The sequence below is a fragment of the Dermochelys coriacea genome, chromosome 9 (assembly GCF_009764565.3).
Source record: "Dermochelys coriacea isolate rDerCor1 chromosome 9, rDerCor1.pri.v4, whole genome shotgun sequence".
Lineage (NCBI taxonomy): Eukaryota > Metazoa > Chordata > Testudines > Dermochelyidae > Dermochelys > Dermochelys coriacea.
The window spans coordinates 68,651,536-68,671,846 of NC_050076.1; the positions used below are offsets into that span (position 1 = coordinate 68,651,536).

General features: G+C 41.0%; 1 long non-coding RNA gene across 1 annotated transcript in view; it reads right to left on the reverse strand.

Annotated features, from left to right (window-relative positions):
• The window catches only part of LOC122455720, a 28,599-nt gene extending 16,324 nt beyond the window's left edge, over nt 1-12,275 (reverse strand). The window contains exon 1 of the long non-coding RNA XR_006274152.1: nt 12,264-12,275. This is a non-coding gene — a long non-coding RNA (uncharacterized LOC122455720). The remainder of the gene's footprint in view (nt 1-12,263) is intronic.
• Nucleotides 12,276-20,311: the final 8,036 nt, after the last annotated feature.

Genomic DNA, 20,311 nt, shown 5'->3' on the forward strand with positions numbered 1-20,311 from the left:
ACTGTACCTCATATATCTTGCATATCATTCACATTTTTCATACTATTTTTGGAGTACTTTGACTGCAGCATAGTGGTTTTCAGAACCTCGAATGCTGCACAGTTCTATACATTTTCTGTGCTGTTTGTGTTGTGGTGGTAGGGCAGCTTAAGAGAGAACTCAGAATGGAAAACCATCTTTTCTGCTGTGATGGACATTAATTAAGTGTCTGACCACTGGTCTACAACACAGAATGTGATGCCGCTCAGGTTTCCAGAGGCCATGCATAACTTTTGTCTGCACAGCTTCATAGAGCTCTATAATAGGTTTTTCTATTAAAGAAAATCTGTGAGTGAACATGGTAACACGAATCTGCCCCACCTACAAGCTTGATCTAGTGTTTGCTGAAATCAACAGCAAAAAGTATAATTTATCCATATTCTAGCACACCAGTAATTTCATTTCAGCCCTTTGCACCTATGTGACTTGAAATACATTTGTCTGTTTTCTTTCAGCTGCCTTCACCAGACAGTTCTGGTGCTGTGTCTGGGTTGCCTGTTTTGGACCCTCTGGGCAACTCTCTGTGGGTAGGTCATTGTCTCTGAGGGCTGAGGTAGTAGTGCTTTGGCTCTTTGGGCAATGCACGCTTAATTTCTAACCCTCTAGGGTGGTAAGATCCCTAAGAACTTTGGAAACAAAAAAAACCACAACTCAAAAGAAGGTCATCTGACAAACCTTCAGTAGAACCCTGGACTTCTATCAGAGCTTATCTCCAAGCAGTCAGTTCTTCTGTTGATCAGTCAGGGTCTGGTTATCTTTTCTAGCGGGTATTTGTCCAGCTGGTAAGCTAGCTCCGTCTCTGGGCTACAATCAGGCTTCTCTCCTTGCTGGTCAGCCCTGAATTGTGCTTGGTATCCTCCCTTTAACTCCCCTCTCCATTTTTGACATTTGCTGCAGGTCTAGTGGAATGGGGGCTACCGTGTCCACGGGCTCTCAGTAATCTTCTTGTTGCCAGAGTGGGGCCTCTGTGCCACATCATAAACATTTTAAGAGGAATGTGCAATTTGTGTTAACTTGAAATTTAATCCTGTTGCCTGACTTCAAATGACATTCATGTCAATTATTAAAATTAACCTCTTGGGTTTCTAACTGTGGCCCCCCTTTATGATTTACATATCAGATTAAGCTTTGTTTACTAGTCTAAAGATTTGAAAACAACATTGTAACTTCTCTGGCTCTTAAAACTTCATTAGGAATACGTTCTGCCACTGAAATTTAGTTGAGACTTGAGCTGATAAAGAAGTCAGAGAAACCAACTTCCGCTTGTAAAGCTACAGGATGGTCATCAGTGGAAACTTATTGCTATTAAAAGGTACTAATGACACACAGAAGGAGTGGGCATGCTGGATGTCAGTAAAATTTGTCTTTATTTTTGCTCTTTCACAACTGTGCTTAAAGTATAAACCCAACACAAAAATTGGAAGTAGGCTTAGTTTTGGAAGCCAGCTATGGTCTGTGGTGGGAAAAAGACTGCATACTTACTGGATTCCTGTGCCTTAATCTACTATTTAAAAAATTGCTGTTGTCCAGTACCCTCCCTCCCTCTCAACCATTTCTTATGAAATATATGTTTTGGGTAAAGTTCTAAAAAGCAGCTAAGTTCCATTTTCAAGAGTGACGTAGGCACTTAAAAGTCTAAATCCCATTGTCTTACATTGAGGCTTAAGCTCTTCAGTGCCTAAATTGCTTTTGAAAACAGGTTGTAGCTGCTTTTTAAAACTTTATCCCTTGTATCAGAGAGAAAATGTCTTAAGTAAAACACCTAAATAAAACAGAGCTACTTTTCATGGGGTCTAGCATTCTGATTATTTGGTCCTTTTCCTTTCAGAGTTCAGTGTCTGATTCCACAATGTTGTCATGACCCAGTAGCCACTTTCCAGCCAACTGACAGAGACAGTATCCTCAAACCTTTCCATGATTTGCAATATTTCTGATAACAAGAACAAACAAACAAAAACCCGCAAACCCCCTCAGATGCAGACCCGAGACGATGAAAGGTACTCAAGAGGAACTGGATAATGTATTACAAATGCTGACTGTCCCTTTGTGCCCTAACAAATTTAGCAATCCTCTTATCAGTTTGGGCTAGCTTGTTAACCCAGGGGCTGGGCTGCATGGGTGGGATGGGATGCAGAGATAATACAACTTTTGGATCTGAACTGGCCTCCAGAGGACATGGCTGTTGGTCATTGTAATGGAAAGTGAGGGCCGGTTGTGTAGTTGGATTGTTTTTAAAGGTGAGGTAAGTTTCCCTCAGGCAAGTTGTGAGTTTTTTTGCTGAACTAGTATTGTTTTATACTTAACTATCTTGATCGCTTGAACTGCCATCCAACTTAACTCTTTCATTAGCATTTCCAATACATCCTGGATCTCCATAGTACTTCAATGACATGGTATTACGGATAGGGAACTGGGTGGCTAACAAGTGATGAGCTAAGAGATGCTATCTTTCTGGGATTATGGTCGTTTGATGTCTGTAACATAAGCACCTCCTGTGACTAGTGGATAACAGCGCCATAAAAAGGCAAGGAGGATGGACAAAACAGAAAAACGGAACTAATCATGGGGTAAAAATGTTAAAAGCTGGGATAGTCATCTGCACATTTCATATGAATAATGAAAATAAATTTTTGCTTCACCGTCTTTTCCTTCAAATCTCTAACACAACACTTAAGGATGAGTAACAAAACACCTCACTAATGGGTAGGTTGAGAACAATGGAAACTGGCATTTAATTAAAAATAAAAACAAATAATTGTAGCTATATTAGTTTTGTCTTCTGCCCTTCATGGTTCTCTCCACCTCCTTCAACCAGGGCAGGGACCCTGCTTTCATAGTGTTTAATACAGTGTTTAACTTAGTGGGGCACAGACAGGATTGAAGCTTCTGCATGCTACTGTAATGAGTATAATGGGTCAAAGTCTCAAAATGTTAAGTGACTTGACAGTTTAAGCCTTATTAACTTTCAATGGGACTTAAAAGCCTAAGTGACATATAAAAGCTTGTGATTTTTACCCAATACTCTTCAGTGCTCTTAGGAATGACTTGGATTTCAAGTTTCATGATCAGTTTAATATGTGAATTCATGTTGTGCAACTATTTAAAATAAAGCAGCACAGTGTGCAGTTTAATTCAATTTGATTTCCAGGCATCTGTCATACAATTTTGGGTAGGCAACTTGTGAGCTGTTTCTTCTCTTTAAGACATGCTTAAGTCTCTTCAGGTTTGCTGTTCTAAATCTGTAAAGGAAAAATTAGCTATAGATCAAAACCCTTCCTTCATAAAAATGTTCAGCCACGTCCCATTAATCAATTAAACATACAATTTGGAAATAGGATGAAACTAACCAAAAAGTTAGTTTAAAAATAGGCTTTAAATTACTTGAGTCATTATTGACTAAAACTTCCTGGGGGACATTAACAATGCATTTGATAGCTGCCAAGGAAACATAACCTTTCCAGTGACCGTATGCACTGTGCTTTGTCAGAATTATTCCATCTACTGAGCCACTTCCAGCATAGCTTTTCTTCATCAATTCTTTGCCAAATTACAAATGTGTGCACAGCTAGATTAATAAATATATTGTAACATGTTGTACTGTTAGCTACTCCATACTTAATATTGCAACTGAGTTCACGGTAGAAGCCAGACTTCAGCGTTTCTTGCTTGAAAAAAAAAAAGGTCATATTTTCCATCAGAAAGGGTACTGGGGCTGAGCTCGACATTTTGGATTCAATTGGAAGTGATTTGTAGAAGGTTGCTGAAGACTTGGAAGTTCCTGCTAAGTGGCAAAAAAAAAAAAGGCGGGGGGGCAGGCAATTAAAACTGAGGTGACAAACCCTAGCTTACTGAACTCCCATAGTTGAGATGTAGTGCTTGGTAATGAATTTACTCAGACTAGATTGTGATAAATACTTGAAGGCTGCTAGGGATTCTTGGGTCCACTGAGGTTAGTACAGGCTGTCAAATGTCAAACTTGAGAATAGAACTTTTGTTGAGAAGTCATTTGCAGAAGTGACAACCAGTACACTAACTTAGGATGGAGTAAAGAAGTGACCTATGCTGTAAATGGATACAAATATAATGATAGCAAAGACAGAGTTAAAAGCTGAGCATTCAAATCCTATAAAGGAGAAGGTGGAATAGTATTAACAAGTATTGGGTTTTCTGGACTGAGAAAGATGTTTTGAGACACTTCTGAGTATAGCTGGTTGGCAAAATTTTTGTTGCAACAGGTTTCCATTGGAAAATATTTCTTTAAAACTCTTTTTTTTCATGAAAGCCTGTCAGTTTAGAAGAAAATGTCCCACAAAAACCAATTCTCCTGAAATTAAAAAAAAAAGTTTTGGAAATATTGCAATATTTTTTTATTTGTACGTTATTTCATAACATGTTAGAAGTTGTACATAATATGGCATGCCATTATGAAATAATAATAGACATTCTATTTTTTATTTATAAAAAAATTTAAGGGCATAAAATATCAAACTATTTCATTCTAACACAAACAGAAGGAAGTTTGATCAAGAAAATAGGATGTTTCCATTTGTACTAAGTAGCTGCTGCCCTTAATATTTTAACCATTGCATTATGTCATAATGACATGTTTCCAGTGTTGTAAAAGACATTACCTCACTCACCTAGTCTCTATAACATGAAATGTCACATTATGCATTATTACTACTATGTATGAAATAATGTATAAACAATAAGTATAACCATAAAATATATTTTGAAAAGAAAGTTTGAATTTTTTCAGAAAAGAATTTTTTTTAAATGGAATTTTTGGGGGAATTTCCATTTCATAGGAACTTTGAAAATATTGTTCCATTCCAATTCTGAATGACAACAAATCTTTAAATATTGAAATTTCTCATGACTCAGATTCTGAGTTTGACAACTGTACTTTTGAGCCTTCACATAAAAAAAAGTGTTAGAGTTTGAAGTATGCTCCTCCCCCATTACTTTTAATTAGATTTTACTCGTAAGCTATGGGCTTGCATTTTGAATGTCATAATAAAGCCTTTCTTGTAATTATAGATATTTCCTATTTTGTTGCATATTACCAGAGACAAAGTAATTACTTTTATTATTCAATATTCAAGAACATTAATTACTGAGAATTGAACACTAAATTTTCTTGAGTATGAAGGGACATAAGATTCCGGTTACCACTTTCATTTTTGTGAAAATGTATGGAAGACTTTGCAAGTTATGACCACTTTTAATTGTCTGACCAGGCCTTCTATAAACTGTCTGTGGCACTGTTCTTTACAATATCTGTAGCTTAGTACAATCGCTAGAACAGTTGTGCTGGATTCCCTCTAAAAGCATGCTTATCCATTGCAACAAAATGTAATATAGGTGTGGTTAGACAACATAGAGGATTTAGGACGAACTTTCAAGGCAATATAATTGGGATGAGGTTCAGAAATTGCCTGTGCAGTCTACATAAACAAAATTGCTCAAAATCATCCAAGGTTATTCATATTTTTTACTGATCTGTGCACTGGGAGTGTATCCTCATCCATCAACCATATACAACCTGAAAATTGAGCACAATTCCTACTTGTCCATGTAAATGAGAATCAAGACATTCAGCAGTCAGGATGTCAGTCTAAGGGAATGGGAAATAAAGCTTCTGATAAAACTCTGAATTAAATATGAGTCTCATCTTTATGGAGGAGGAGCCAGGAAGAGGTCTATATCATTTAAAGCTTTTCTGAGGCATAAAATCTAGGTAGTATTAAATTATTCAGAATGCTATAACAGAGTCTCGAAATGTGGAATTCAAGTGGCATGACCTCATCATAGTGAAACTACCAATGCTTGCCTCTTAATAGAAACACAATAAAACATCATTTGGGTCCTTTAGATTAGGGATTTTAATCATCAATGAATAGGATAGATGTTGTTTGTCCACATTCCAGGAATTTATTCACTGCTGATAATCTGGGAAGCAAAGCCTACTCATCTAAAAGTGTAACAAAAGGCTTGATATGGAGGTCATGTAAATGATTTCATAGGATTCTGAGGCTTTAAAACCATACACTGATTAACTTTCAGTATGTATATACCTCACAGCAGTGATCTTAGTTTATAGTTATGTGTGGTGTTAAATAAAAATATAATTTGGGAAATGAGTGAATTTTCTCAGAAGATGAGATCATCTGTTTCTTCCAGACACAGCTGCAGATGCTAGAAGCTTCTTTAAAAGAGATGTATAAAGTATGGTAGGAGTAGGGAAATTGGGCTTTATGGAAAATTAACACAGTAGGATAGAGGTTTCAGGAATGTTTAAAAAAGCTACAAGCCTTTAGAGAAGAGACAATGTGTGAATATTGAGAAATCTGTCAATAGTTTATTATAGACATGAATGTTTTAGATCTCTACTCAGGATTTTTCAGATTTTTTTCCTTTCATTAGTTCTTTATAGCCTTTTGACTCAATAGTTGGAAAAATAAATTGAAACCCGAGTGTATTTTTTTAAAATGATATAAATGATTTTTAGTTCTAGGTGTGTTGCCTTTGGCTGCTTGTGTTTTTCCCAAGATGTTGAACTGTGCAAAGGCTAAAGTAGAGAGGTTCCGAGTCACACTTTAATGGGTTTTGTGGCCCACCTCTCTGTTAATTTAGGATTGAACCACACCCTGTATTACCCATGATCAAATGAGCTGACAACTACAGCAAATATGAACATGGTTAACTAATATAGGACATGTATTTTCAGTGGTGGCCTTTTGAAGTGCTGTGTAGGAGTGGGAAATAAGGAAACCCAGCTTTCTGAAAACCTTCAAGGGATTCACAGAACATAGCTGGAGAAATTTTTGATATGTTAATGTCACTGGACTTCCCTGAAGAAACACTTTACCTTATTGATCCTTTTCAAAAATCATACATATCTTTTCTAGAGTTGAAGAAATAAAAAGCTTCTATAGTGTCTAAGCAATAAACTTAGATACTTTCAAGGGTGAATATTTCTCATTCCCCATCTCATTATACTTAAGGGTTGTGGAATTTTAATGTAAAAAAAAATCACATATTTTATTTAGAGATGTACAAGCAGAAAAACGTATCCAATCCAAATTCCAACAGCTATCAACTACTGTTTTAGACATTTGAAACAGATGACCGTCACTATGGTTGAAGCAGTCGCATGCTCAAGTTTGAAGTATTGCTTCCATTAGCATTTGAAACATGAATTCAGCGTCCTTCAGTCTCTGAAAAGTCCGAAATTGTATAAGTATTTTGGAGAAATGAAAAACATTGGCAGTCCTCTAGAAGTCCACAGCCAGCATCCCCTCTTAATGTCCAAACAAGCGCTCAACTAAAATGAACAAGACTCTCTTCTAAGCAAATGGGAGTTGTGGTACATTACATATTTTACTGGGAGCAAACAATGCCTACCCTTCATTCATGCGCATATATATATAAATATAGGTCTGCTGACTATAAGTTAAAACTAAATGCACTGGTCAAACTTCTGCCCTTAGTTACAGTGCTGCAGCACATTCCATTTAGTTTATGCATGTATTATTTTTGAGAGATCCTAGTATCTTCTAATGCTTCTCCAAAAATAATTAAATTGCGACAAACTGGGATTATTTACTCTAAAGGCAGTATCACTTTGCGTTTTCAGCTATCAGTAGGAGTATAGCATCTAGTTTCACTGCCCCTTTATGGATTTCATTGTATTCACATTTCCTTTCTCCTGATTCAGTTTTCTGTTTCTGGTTGAGTGGTTCTGCTACATTATTATTATTTTTTATTGTACTCTTATTCTTCACTATTGACTCTACCTTGCAAGCTAAGTTTAATTGTGCTACACGTTTCCACACAGCTAAGGCCTTCTACAGAAATACACCTAGCCTAACCATTCCTGCAACTTCATGTATACCCCCAGCATATTGACAGCTGTTATCTGTAGGGTGGAGTTTCTGGGAGTTTAAATAAACCAAATTTAGTACTTTACTACAGACAAAAACATCATTTTAGTATACAAGATAAGGTTTTCATCTTGATCTTGACACTTTTCTTAGAAAAACATTTCTTTTCCCTATTACTATTTTGTTAGGCTCCCTAGAACTTTGTGTTGTTGAACTGAAACAGGTTAGTTATATTGGTATGTGCCATCATGTGCCAAAGGTTGGTTGAGGTGTTTCCACTGCATTCAAAGTGGCCTGAAACTAAAGGTGTTAAAGCGAGAATGTTGTGATTATCAAAGGAGTCCCAGAGAGTTCTGTGTTTAATTCCCAAGAACCATACTCCACTAAACTTATTTGAAAATTCTAGCCAGAATCTAAAACCCTCAGAATCTCTACTTCTTAAGGAAGAAATTAAAATGTAATTGGTAGCTTACTGTGTAATATCAGTTACTCCCTTTGACTGGTAATCTGCATCTATTTTTGCAGCCCATTGCCTCTGCCTTTTTTTTTTCAACTTGAACATCAGGAGTGGATGGCATAAGTGAATATTTTGTATTACCCCTTGTTGTGAGGTTTAATGAGTTGTGCCTTTAGAAATACACAGGAATCAGGTGAGACTTTTATAATTTCAAAGTTGATTTCAAAAGAGCTTGTCTTGTCCCAAAGCACACTTGTTGCCTTGAATATAGAGAAGACTAGTTACTAGTACAGTGCCAATGAAATCTTATTTTTCTAATGAATATTCCCAAATTAATTATGGCCCATCCACATATAAGATTCAAGCTACAAATGTCTCTAGTATTTACGCTAGTAGGCAGTCAGGCGAGGTTGACAAAAACATGCTGCATCTTGATCATGGCATTGCTTTTTTGAACATGTCAAATGAGCTGTCAGACAGCAAGACCATATAAGGAAAAACAGAGATTTTTTATTCAGCTTTGCAGCCAGACCTGACGGATACCATTAGTGCCATGAGGATGAAAAAGGCCATCTGTCATCAAGTCAGTGCAGATGAAGGGAAGTTCTAAGTCCTTCATGGATATATTTTATCTGCCTTCTCAGAGGATGGAGCTTGAGGTGTAAGATTTATATCACTACATACACAGTTTGGAGTGAAAGCTTTGGAAACTTAAAGGAAACTCAAGGAAGAAGCTTGAATTTGGACAACATTAATTGGTGATATAGCTGCTGCAGCTGCCTGTGTAAGCCATTTTAGTGCTTTCACTTTATGACAAGTATGTTAATTATCTTACGTATGTTAATCTGATTCTTGGTGTAACTCAGTGGAATTACAGTCATGAAGGAGAAGAATGGCTGAAGATAGCCCCTCTCAACAAACACTTCAGAGTTGTTTAGGGATAAAGATAGAATGGTTAGCTCTGATTTTGTGTGCAAGGCCTGTGAAACACAGAACAAAGAACCAGGCAGTGTTTAAAAAGACACTCTTGTATGTCTACACTGCAGTCAGGAGGTGCATTTACAGCATGTATAGAAATAGCTGAGCTAGCTTTGATCTCACTCGCCTTTCCCTTCCAGATCTCTGGGTGCATATTCCATCAGCTACTGACCATGTTGCTGTGGCTTCACTGCTATTGCTACTCAAACTAGCATTTGATCTAATTAGATCACAGCTAATTTTGGTTATGTCTACACATGCTAAAATCACATCTCCAAATGGCAGTGTAAGCATACCCTCAGAGAACACAAGGTGGAGGTGGAGGAACAAGACTGAAACCAGACCAAGATACAGGAACTCACTGAGGGTGTCTAGAGCAGGTAGGCCGGGAGAGGTCACCATGACAGGATGGTAGGACTTCAGATAAGATAGGGGTGTGTGGGTAGTGTGTATGGGCTGTATTTAAAAAAATTCTGCTCCCCACTAATGGTGCACTCTTGGCTTACTTGAAAACTTCGTTTGAAGTAAATAAATTACAATTGATCATCCAGACTTTGCTGAGTTACCACAAAATGCTATGTATTTCAGTGCTGGTTGGTACACTATACTATCTTCATGAGAAATGACACTAACAAATAAATGTATAGTACTTGCATACAACTACCATATTCCATGTACATAAGATGGGTGAGATGATATCTTCAGGATCTGAAGAAGAGCTTGGTGCAGCTCTAAAGCTTGTCTCTTTCACCAACAGAAGTTGATCTATTAAAAGATCTTACCTCAGCTACTTGGTCTCTTTAATATCCTGGGACCAATATGGCTACAACAGCAATGCAAATATATTACCTTCAGGCACTCTAGTCAACTAGTGTCCAAATTCAACTGTAGTCAAAGTATTTTAAGTATCATCCTTGGAAAAACCTTGTAGCCTTCAGTTCGGGAAACTAGATGGCAGAGGACAACAATGGGACCGTTACTGAATGGGGGAAGGCAACCTAGTGACTGTTGATGTGGAAAAAGCTGAAGTACTCAATGATTTTTTTGCCTTGGTCTTCACAGACAAGGTCAGCTCCCAGACTGCTGCACTGGGCAGCACAGTATGAGGAGGAGGTGAGCAGCCCTCAGTGCTGAAAGAACAGGTTAAGGACTATTTAGAAAAGCTGGACATGCACAAATCCATGGGTCCAGATCTAATGTATCCGAGGGTGCTGAGGGAGTTGGCTGATGTGATTGCGGAGCCATTGGCCATTATATTTGAAAATTCGTGGTGACTGGGGGAGGTCCCGGATGATTGGAAAAAGGCAAATATAGTGCCCATCTTTAAAAAAGGGAAGAAGGAGAAGGGGAACTTCAGACTAGTCAGCTAACATGGCTGCTACTCTGAAACCTGGAAAAATCATGGAGCAGGTCCTCAAGAAATCCATTTTGAAACACTTGGAGGAATGGAAGGTTATCAGGAACAGTCAACATGGATTCACCAAGAGCAAGTCATGCCTCACCAACCTGATTGCCTTCTATGGTGAGATAACTGGCTCTGTGGATATGGGGAAAGAGGTGGATGTGATATATTTTGACTTTAGCAAAGCTTTTGATATGGTCTCCCACAATATTCTTGCCAGCAAGTAAAAAAAAGTATGGATTGGATGAATGGACTATAAGGTGGATAGAAAGTTGGCTAGATCATCGGGCTCAACGGGTAGTGATCAATGGCTTGATGTCTCATTGGCAGCCGGTATCAAGTGGAGTGCCCCAGGAGTCGGTCTGGGGGCCAGTTTTTTTCAACATCTTTATCAATGATCTGGATGATGGGATGGATTGCACCCTCAGCAAGTTCGTGGATGACACTAAGATGGGGAGAGGTAGATATGCTGGAGGGTAGGTATAGGGTCCAGTGTGACCTAGACAAATTGGAGGATTGGGCCAAAAGAACTCTGAGGTTCAACAAGGACAAGTGCAGAGTCCTGCACTTAAGATGGAATAATCCCATGCACCTCTGTAGGCTGGGGACTGACTGGCTAAGCAGCAGATCTGCAGAAAAGAACCTGGGGATTACAGTGGATGAGAAGCTGGATATGATTCAGCAGTGTGCCCTTGTTGCCAAGAAGGCTAACGGTATATTGGACTGCATTAGTAGGAGCATTGCCAGCAGATCGAGGGAAGTGATTATTCTAGGGTGACCAGACAGCAAGTGTGAAAAATCAGGATGGGGGTGGGGGGTAATAGGAGCCTATATAAGAAAAAGCTCCAAATATCGGGACTGTCCCTATAAAATCGGGACATCTGGTCACCCTAGATTATTCCCCTCTATTTGGCACTGGTGAAGCCACATTTGGAGTACTGTGTCCAGTTTTGAGCCCCCCTCACTATAGAAAGGATGTGGATAAACTGGAGAGAGTCCAGCAGAGGGCAATGAAAATGATGAGGGGGTTGGGGTACATGACTTATGAGGAGAGGCTGAGGGAACTGGGCTTATTTAGTCTGCAGAAGAGAAGAGTAAGGGGGGATTTGATAGCAGCTTTTAATTACCTGAATGGGGGTTCCAAAGAGGATGAAGCTAGGCTATTCTCAGTGGTGGCAGATGACAGAACAAGGAACAATGGTCTCAAGTTGCTGTGGGGGAGATCTAGGTTGGGTATTAGGAAAAACTATTTCACTAGGAGGGTGGTGAAGCACTGGAATAGATTACCTAGGAGCTGGTGGAATCTTCATCGTTAGAGGTTTTTAAGGCCTGGTGTGACAAAGCCCTGGCTGGGATGATTTAGTTGGTGTTGGTTCTGCTTTGAGCAGGGGATTGGACTAGATGACCTCTTAGGGTTGGAAGATACCTCATCTTCTATGATTCTATGAATGGCTTACCCTTTTGAAAATGGTTCTGCTGTTTAGGTTTAGGATTATTGTACTGTATGTGTGTGCTCCTGAAGCATTAGGAGCATTCTTAATTTGTCCAGATTAGGAATATTGTTCAGCAGGTTCAGAAGATAAGGATTGTGAAACTTTCTATTTACAGAGAGAAGAATCATCTCTGCTTTTGAGGTCTCTGAACCAGTGCGTGACATGCTTGGTGAGTGCCACAAAAAATACAGCAATAAAAAAAGGTTTTACTGAAATGTTCAGATTAAGCAATTTTCAGAAAGGGAGAATAAATTAACAACCAATGTGCTTAATCCTTTCCCTCTTAATGATAAATCTGGTTATGTTGCTTATGATTTATATGGCATCCCTTCCCACCCAAAAATAATAAAAAGATGACTGCACAAGAGCAGGAAGAAAAACAAATATCTAAATTTCCTGTAATGCTTTGGAATTACGTCTTTGTATGAGACAAAACTCTTGAACTACTAGATTAAACACTACTTAATTGAGTTCTGAGAAAGGTTCATCATAGTTTGGACAGCCAAATTTAATGAAGTATTGCAAAACAAGCCCAATGTCTGTCCTGGTTTCTTGTGCCTTACTATTGCCATAGGAATGATTAATATCCAAAAAGGAAATGTCACCATTTTAACAGGAGCTATTCCTCAAAGGTCTCTTGGAATAAAGCTGTTTTAAACTGCTAACATACTGTACAAAGCACTATAAGATACTAATGGCCTGATGAAATTTTCACAGCAGACTTAAGGAAAATTGAATTAAATGGAAAGTATCGACCTCCCACATGCAAACCCACACCTTTGTGGCCCCATCACGAATTCAAGAACCCAGCTACCTCTTAGCCAATAGAAAGGAACACACATTGCAGTGTGTCCTAAAAGGGTAAAAGTGAGCTTATTAGAGATATATTAGCATTGTTTGCAATATCAGAATACCAAACTCAGTGAATCTCTGCTTTAATTTCCTAGCTGCAACTGCAAGTAGCTCAAAACATTAACTTAATCACCTCAGTTTCTCTAAAAGATGCACGTTAAAGGTAACCTGAAAAAAGGTATTTGAAAATTTGGCATCTCTCTCTCTCTCTCTCTCTCTCTCTGTATATATATAATTTTAAGTTTTCCCTTTTTAAAATTTTTTTGTCAGAAATTCAAGTCTGTTTTTCCTGGCTCTTAAATGAAGGGTCATTGGGAGATATTGGAGCTTACAAAACAAATGCTCTAATGCTTTACTGAGAAAAGTGTGTGAAATCCTTAAAGTTTCTTTCATTCAAAATTCCAGCTCACTAAACTAATAGACTTATTAGAACCCTCACAGAAGTAGTGGTTTGAAACAACACGATTAAACTGCTTCATATGCTGGCATTTCACTATTCGCTCTTTTGAAGTCACCATTGTGCTACTTTTCCAGTCCTCAGCTTTGACCTTACGCAGAAAGCTAAAAACAAGCAAAAGTTATTTTAAAGGATTTTAGGGTTTCAAATCTATATGCCATGAAGTAACTTAGCTAAATATAAAATAATGGGTAGAATGCATCAGGAGCAGAAAAAACAAACAAGTATAACTCAAGTGGATTTGTTTAGCCTTGCTACTCTGCTCATGAATGCTATACTACCCCTCAGCAAGCATACTTTTTGACTCTCTGCACTGGCATGCATACCCCATTACTGGACAGTTTATATGCCTGTGCATGGTTCTCATACCCATGCTGAGAGTCCTCATGTACTGTGCTAAACATGGGTGTAATGCTGCTTTATGTGAGGTAAGCGTTACCATTTCAGGGCAGTATCCCAGAGTTTTGAGAATCACAGTGAGGCACTCCAGGAAGTACTGTACTTTGCTGTGTGTGGTGTTGATACTGTCAACTGCCTACACACATTTGCTGATGGCAGTTCCTGATCACATCACGCTTTACTGTTATTCCCTGCCACAGTGGGTGGAAGACATGGCATGTTGGGATGATGATCTGCTTTTGCTCCTTATTGTGGGGGAAAATGGTTATGCAGTGGAGTTGGTGATTGGGGAGATCCTGGATGGAATTTGGGCAGAACTTTGACATTTCAAAAGCAGCTGACCCTGAGGGTCAAAGACCATTCATTCAGCTCACATGGAACAGATCTTGGTTGACTGTTGCTTCTGGTGCAAGAAAACCCAGCAGAGTGTGGTAGCTAGATTTGAGAGGATGAGGTTTCCCAGGGCCATTGATGGCTCTCGTATCTCAATATTTTCCCCTCAATAGAGGGCAAGTGTGTATGTGAACCAAAAAACAATCACTCTTCACTTGTTCACAAGTCTTGGTGGATCACAGAAGCAGATTCATGAATACAAATATGAGAAACACTGGAAAGATTCATGATGCCAGCATGCTGAGCAGATCAGGATTGTACCTGAAAAGGAAAGAACAGGTTTTATTTCCCAGAAACACTATTGTTCTGTATGGTGTGTCTCTGCCAACTGTTGCTTTCCAGGACCCCGTGGACCTGCTCCTAACTTGGCTTGTGAAACCAGACCCTGACATAAATGGAAAAATGCAATTCAGTTACAGTAGCTGTAGAATGGTCATGGTGTCCACTTAGTAAGCTGAAATCTTGTTGATATTGCCTATGCAATATCTGGATGCCAATGTGGCAAATGCCATTTGTACAGTTGTCATTTGGTGGGATTCCAGGACTCCTGCAAGCTCGTCATTCCTCTTCTGGATGCTCAGGGAGTACCTTGGCAAGGAGTTTTGGAAACTCATGGAGAGTGTTGTCCCAGGAGTCAGGTTCTCCCCCGGTCAGTTGGTGTGGTTCTTGAAAGAAGGTCATCCATCTCAGCAGCATGCTGGACAGCATCCAGAGGAGCAGCTGATGGTGGTCGTTCATTGACAGGTGCAGGGACCCCAGCAGAAGGCAGACTCCAAACTTGTTTGGCCACCAGTTGTAGGAGCTTCTCCATTAGGGAATGTTCCCTTTCCCTATGCCATGTGTCCTGTTCCACGAACCACTTCATCAAAATCTCTTCCTGCTGAAGAACCCAATCCTGCTATGTCCTGAGGAATTCAAACATGCTCCTGGTTTCTTCTGACAATCCCTATGAGCATCTCTTCTAGGATCCTTCTCTGTCTGCCTTTGCTATCTCAGAGGGTACTGTTCCTTCACTCCTGGAGATTTACTTCTGCTGGAATGTTTTCCTCTCTGAAGCTGAAGGTCCTAGCAATGCAAAGACAAGGATAGTGTTTCTTTTTTTCCTTTGAAAGAAGCTGAAAAATCCCCCCACATAACATAACTTTGCTGTCGAAGGGTCACAATTTTGAAAAGTGTAAGTGTTCCAGCAATGGAACTGTTAGAATCCTTGATTCTCAGACAACTTTTGCAGCCCCTGAGGAAGGAGCAGAGGCTACTAATAGGAAAAATGCACTAAATTTTTAAAAGAACATAAATATTCATAGTGTCACAAGGAAGGGGGTGGCAGTTGCTTCTTGGGGATATGTTATAAATTTACAATTTCTTCTTTAAAGACTGGCCAGCATTTGGAGAACATAGGAGTTTAAAGGTAACGGTATGGAAAAGAGATGTGATTTTCCAGTCCTGTGGAGGAGATCCAGCAGTCTATGCCATAGAGTTGTTTCTCCTAATGGTTACCCCTCTACAAATTGCTTAATTGGAGGGGTTTGGTCGGCTGTGAAGGTGGACAAAACAGACTGGCACTGTTGTAGAACCTCAAGACATAGCTGGAGTTTCTGCTACACCAGATATTTGCTGAAATATGCTTTCAAGGCTTAGAAGGCAATTTGACTGGAAATTGCTAGTTGGGAATATAGGCATACAAAGTTTCCATGCAAAGGGAGATGCAAGTCACAAACATGGTCCCACACCACAGCCTGAGCATCACCAGAAAATCCTGTCCCTGTGCCTGCGTAACAGTGGAGAAGTGGACAAGGAAAGAGAGAGACTGCAACATCATTTGGTACCCCAAGTCCCATGCCTGTCTGCTGCACATGGACACTTCACTGTGTTTATCAAGCCACCAGACCGGATGCTTCTCCCACCTTCATTTCCACTGGCTTGTGCAGAATGGCTTGATGTGGGGAGAGGCCAGACACTGGGTAGGTAAAAATTTTGTAATCATCCAAGGGAGAAAGGACTGCTGTGACTTTCTCTTCAGTCAACCAATGTGTTCTACAACTGTTCCCCTTCCTCCATCCTGGACCTATCCCACCCCCCACCCCTACTCAACCTCTCTCCCTCCTGTTCTCTGAGGTTCCTGTTTTTAAGGGGATGATAAGATGTGGGGTGGAGGTGAGAGAAGCAATGAAACTGTGTTCTCTTCCAAGGGACAAAAGACAGCTGTTACTAACTTGAGAGAAAAAAAACCTACCAGTTTCTACACTGCTGCAAATCCTACCTCGATGCCTCAATGTGGCTGTCATAAATATAAAGGGAAGGGTAAACACCTTTAAAATCCCTCCTGGTCAGAGGAAAAATCCTTTCACCTGTAAAGGGCTGACATGGTGGCAGAGTGGTGGGATCAACTTGAAATCATTTTGAGATTTTTGGAACCAGAAGCACAGATGTGAAAAGGAAATATTTTTTTTTCCTTTTAGGCTGCTGAAAAGTAGGGTTTTGGCGAAAGCAGCTAGTTTTTTTGCTTTGGGGCCATAGCAGAGACAAAAGGGAATTGTCTTTTGTGAGCTGGAGTTTTCTCTACCTAAAGGCAGGATAGTTAACCTCCTGCAGGGAAATTCACCAGTCTTCACATACCTGAAGAGTTTTTTTTCCTAAGAGCAACTAGAGGGGTTTTCTGCCTATTTGCCTGGAGTCAAAGGTGTTAGGAGTTTTTTTTTTTTTTTGGATTTTTCTGTAGGCTGACAATCACTATCAGTGAATATAGGTATCCTATTACAGCATAGCAAAATTTTACAAGCCAAGTTTTGTTTGTTTTATTTCTAACCCTCGGATGTAAAGTTAGTTAAAAACAGAGAGGTAAAGATGACAGAAACCACTACACAAATTGGAGTTAACCAAACTGGAGGCAGTGAAAGAAGCAGAAAAAGCCCAAGAAGCTGCCCACAGGAGAGAAACGGAGGCAAAGGACAAAGAAAGGGAGGCAGCAAAAGAGGCAGAACAACACCAAGCAGCTGCCCATAGGAGAGCAATGGAGGCCAAGGACAAAGAAATGGAGGCAAGGGCCAAAGAACTGGAGGAGAAGGAAAAAGAGAGGAAGCATGCCCTGGAGATGGAGAAGGCAAAGGCTCAGAAGAACATACCAACAAACCCTAGCAATCCTTCTCCAGGTACCACTTCCCATCCCAGAAAGTTCCCCACTTACAAGGCAGGTGATGATACTGAGGCCTTCTTAGAAAACTTCGAAAGGGCCTGCCTTGGGTACAGCATCTCTACAGACCAATACATGGTAGAGCTGAGGCCGCAGCTCAGTGGATCCTTAGCTGGGGTGGCGGCTGAAATGCCTAAGGAACACATGAACAAGTATGAACTGTTTAAAACCAAGGTGAGAGTCAGAATGGGGCTAACACCCAAGCATTCCCATTGCGGTTCAGAGCCCAAAGGTGGAAACCAGATGTGTCATTTACCCAACATGCCTACCACATTGTGAAACATTGGGATGCCTGGATATCAAATCTCCAGCAGATTTGCCCTTCCTAATGCAAATGGAACAGTTCTTAGAGGGTGTTCCTGAGGAAATAGAAAGATACATCCTAGATGGGAAGCCCAAAACTGTAATTGAGGCAGGGGAGATTGGAGCCAAATGGGTGGAGGTGGTAGAAAAGAAAAAAACTGGTCGCAGTTGTAGCGGATACCAGAAGGGACCACCTCAGACCACACCCTATTACCGGGGGCCGCCCAAGGCCCCACCTATCCCCCAAGGAACCCTCCAGACACCTTATCGTCATGCCACCCCGTTTTCCAGCAACCCACCTCGCCCCAGTGACCCATCAGCTGGACGATGTTTTAAATGTAACGAGCCGGGGCATGTAAAGGCCAACTGCCCCAAGAACCCCAACAGATTACAGTTCATTGCACCGGAATCACACCAGAGGTCCTCAGGCCCAGATACCTCCCAGATATCCTTGGAGCAGAGGGAAACTATGAGTGTGGGCAGGAAGAAGGTCACCGCGTGGAGGGACACCAGAGCACAAGAGTCGGCTATTCATGCTTCCTTAGTGTACCCCAATTTAATCAACCCAGAGATCCAAGTGACTATTCAACCCTTCAAGTTCAACTCTTTCAATTTGCCTACAGCCAAGTTGCCTGTCCAGTACAAGGGCTGGTCAGGAACGTGGACTTTTGCAGTCTATGATGATTATCCCATCCCCATGCTGTTGGGGGAAGACTTGGCCAATCATGTGAAGTCAGCCAAGAGGGTGGGAATGGTCACTCGCAGCCAGACTAAACCAGCCGTCATGCCTAGCGCTGTTCTGGAAACTTCTACCAGGACCCGGTCAGAGGTGATGGACCCGGACCCCAGGCCAATGTCTGCAACAGCAGCAGTGGATCCAGTCCCAGAGACCCAGACAGAACCAGTCCCAGAACCGGAACCGGAAGAACAACCAGCACCAGACCCAATGCCAGCACTGAATCCAGTACTTGCAATCCTAACACCAGAGGGCCCCACCGAACCTGAACCGGCAGCAGCTGATAACCCTACAGAAGAGGCTCAGCTGGAGCCTGAACCCCAACCTAGTGCACCAGCGGAGAGCGGTTCACAATCAACGGAAACAGCTCCATCACCTGCATCGCTTCCAGAGGGACCAAGCATAGGTCCACAATCCAATGAGGAACTCTAGCATCAAGAGAACAGTTCCAGGCTGAACAGGAAGTAGATGAAAGCCTCCAGAGAGCTTGGACGGTGGCACGGAGCAACCCACCGCCTCTCAGCTCTTCTAATCAATCCAGGTTTGTTGTAGAAAGAGGACTTTTATACAAGGAAACTCTTTCTGGCATCCTCAGAAACAGTTGGTAGTTCCAACTAAGTACCGGGTCAAGCTCTTGAGCTTAGCCCACGATCATCCTAGTGGCCATGCTGGGGTGAACAGGACCAAAGACTGGTTGGGGAGGTCATTCCACTGGGAGGGAATGGGCAAGGATGTTTCTACCTATGTCCGGTCTTGTGAGGAATGCCAAAGAGTGCGAAAACCCCAAAACAGGTCAAAGCCCCTCTCCAGTCACTCCCCGTTATTGAAGTTTCATTTCAGCGAGTAGCTGTGGATATTCTGGGTCCTTTTCCGAAAAAGACACCCGGAGGAAAGCAGTACATACTGACTTTCATGGATTTTGCCACCCGATGGCCGTAAGCAGTAGCTCTAAGCAACACCAGGGCTAAAAGTGTGTGCTAGGCACTAGCAGACATTTTTGCCAGGGTAGGTTGGCCCTCTGACATCCTCACAGATGCAGGAACTAATTTCCTGGCAGGAACTATGGAAAGCCTTTGGGGAACTCATGGGGTAAATCACTTGGTTGCCACTCCTTATCCCCATCAAACAAATGGCATGGTGGAGAAGTTTAATAGAACTTTGGGGGCCATGATATGTAAATTCGTAAATGAGCACTCCAATGATTGGGACCTAGTGTAGCAGCAGTTGCTTTTTGCCTACAGAGCTGTACCACATCCCAGTTTAGGGTTTTCACCATTTGAACTTGTATATGGCCATGAGGCTAAGTGGCCATTACAGTTGGTGAAGCAGCAATGGGAGGGATTTACACCTTCTCCAGGAACTAACATTCTGGACTTTGTAACCAACCTACAAAACACCCTCCGAACCTCTCTAGCCCTTGCGAAAGAAAACCTACAGGATGCTCAAAAAGAGCAAAAAGCCTGGTATGATAAACATGCCAGAGAGCCTTCCTTCAAAGTAAGAGACCAGGTCATGGTCTTAAAGGCGCTCCAGACCCATAAAATGGAAGCATCGTGGGAAGGGCCATTCACGGTCCAGGAGCGCCTGGGAGCTGTTAATTACCTCATAGCATTCCCCACCTCCAACCGAAAGCCTAAGGTATACCATATTAATTCTCTAAAGCCCTTTTATTCCAGAGAATTAAAAGTTTGTCAGTTTACAGCTCAGGGAGGAGATGATGCTGAGT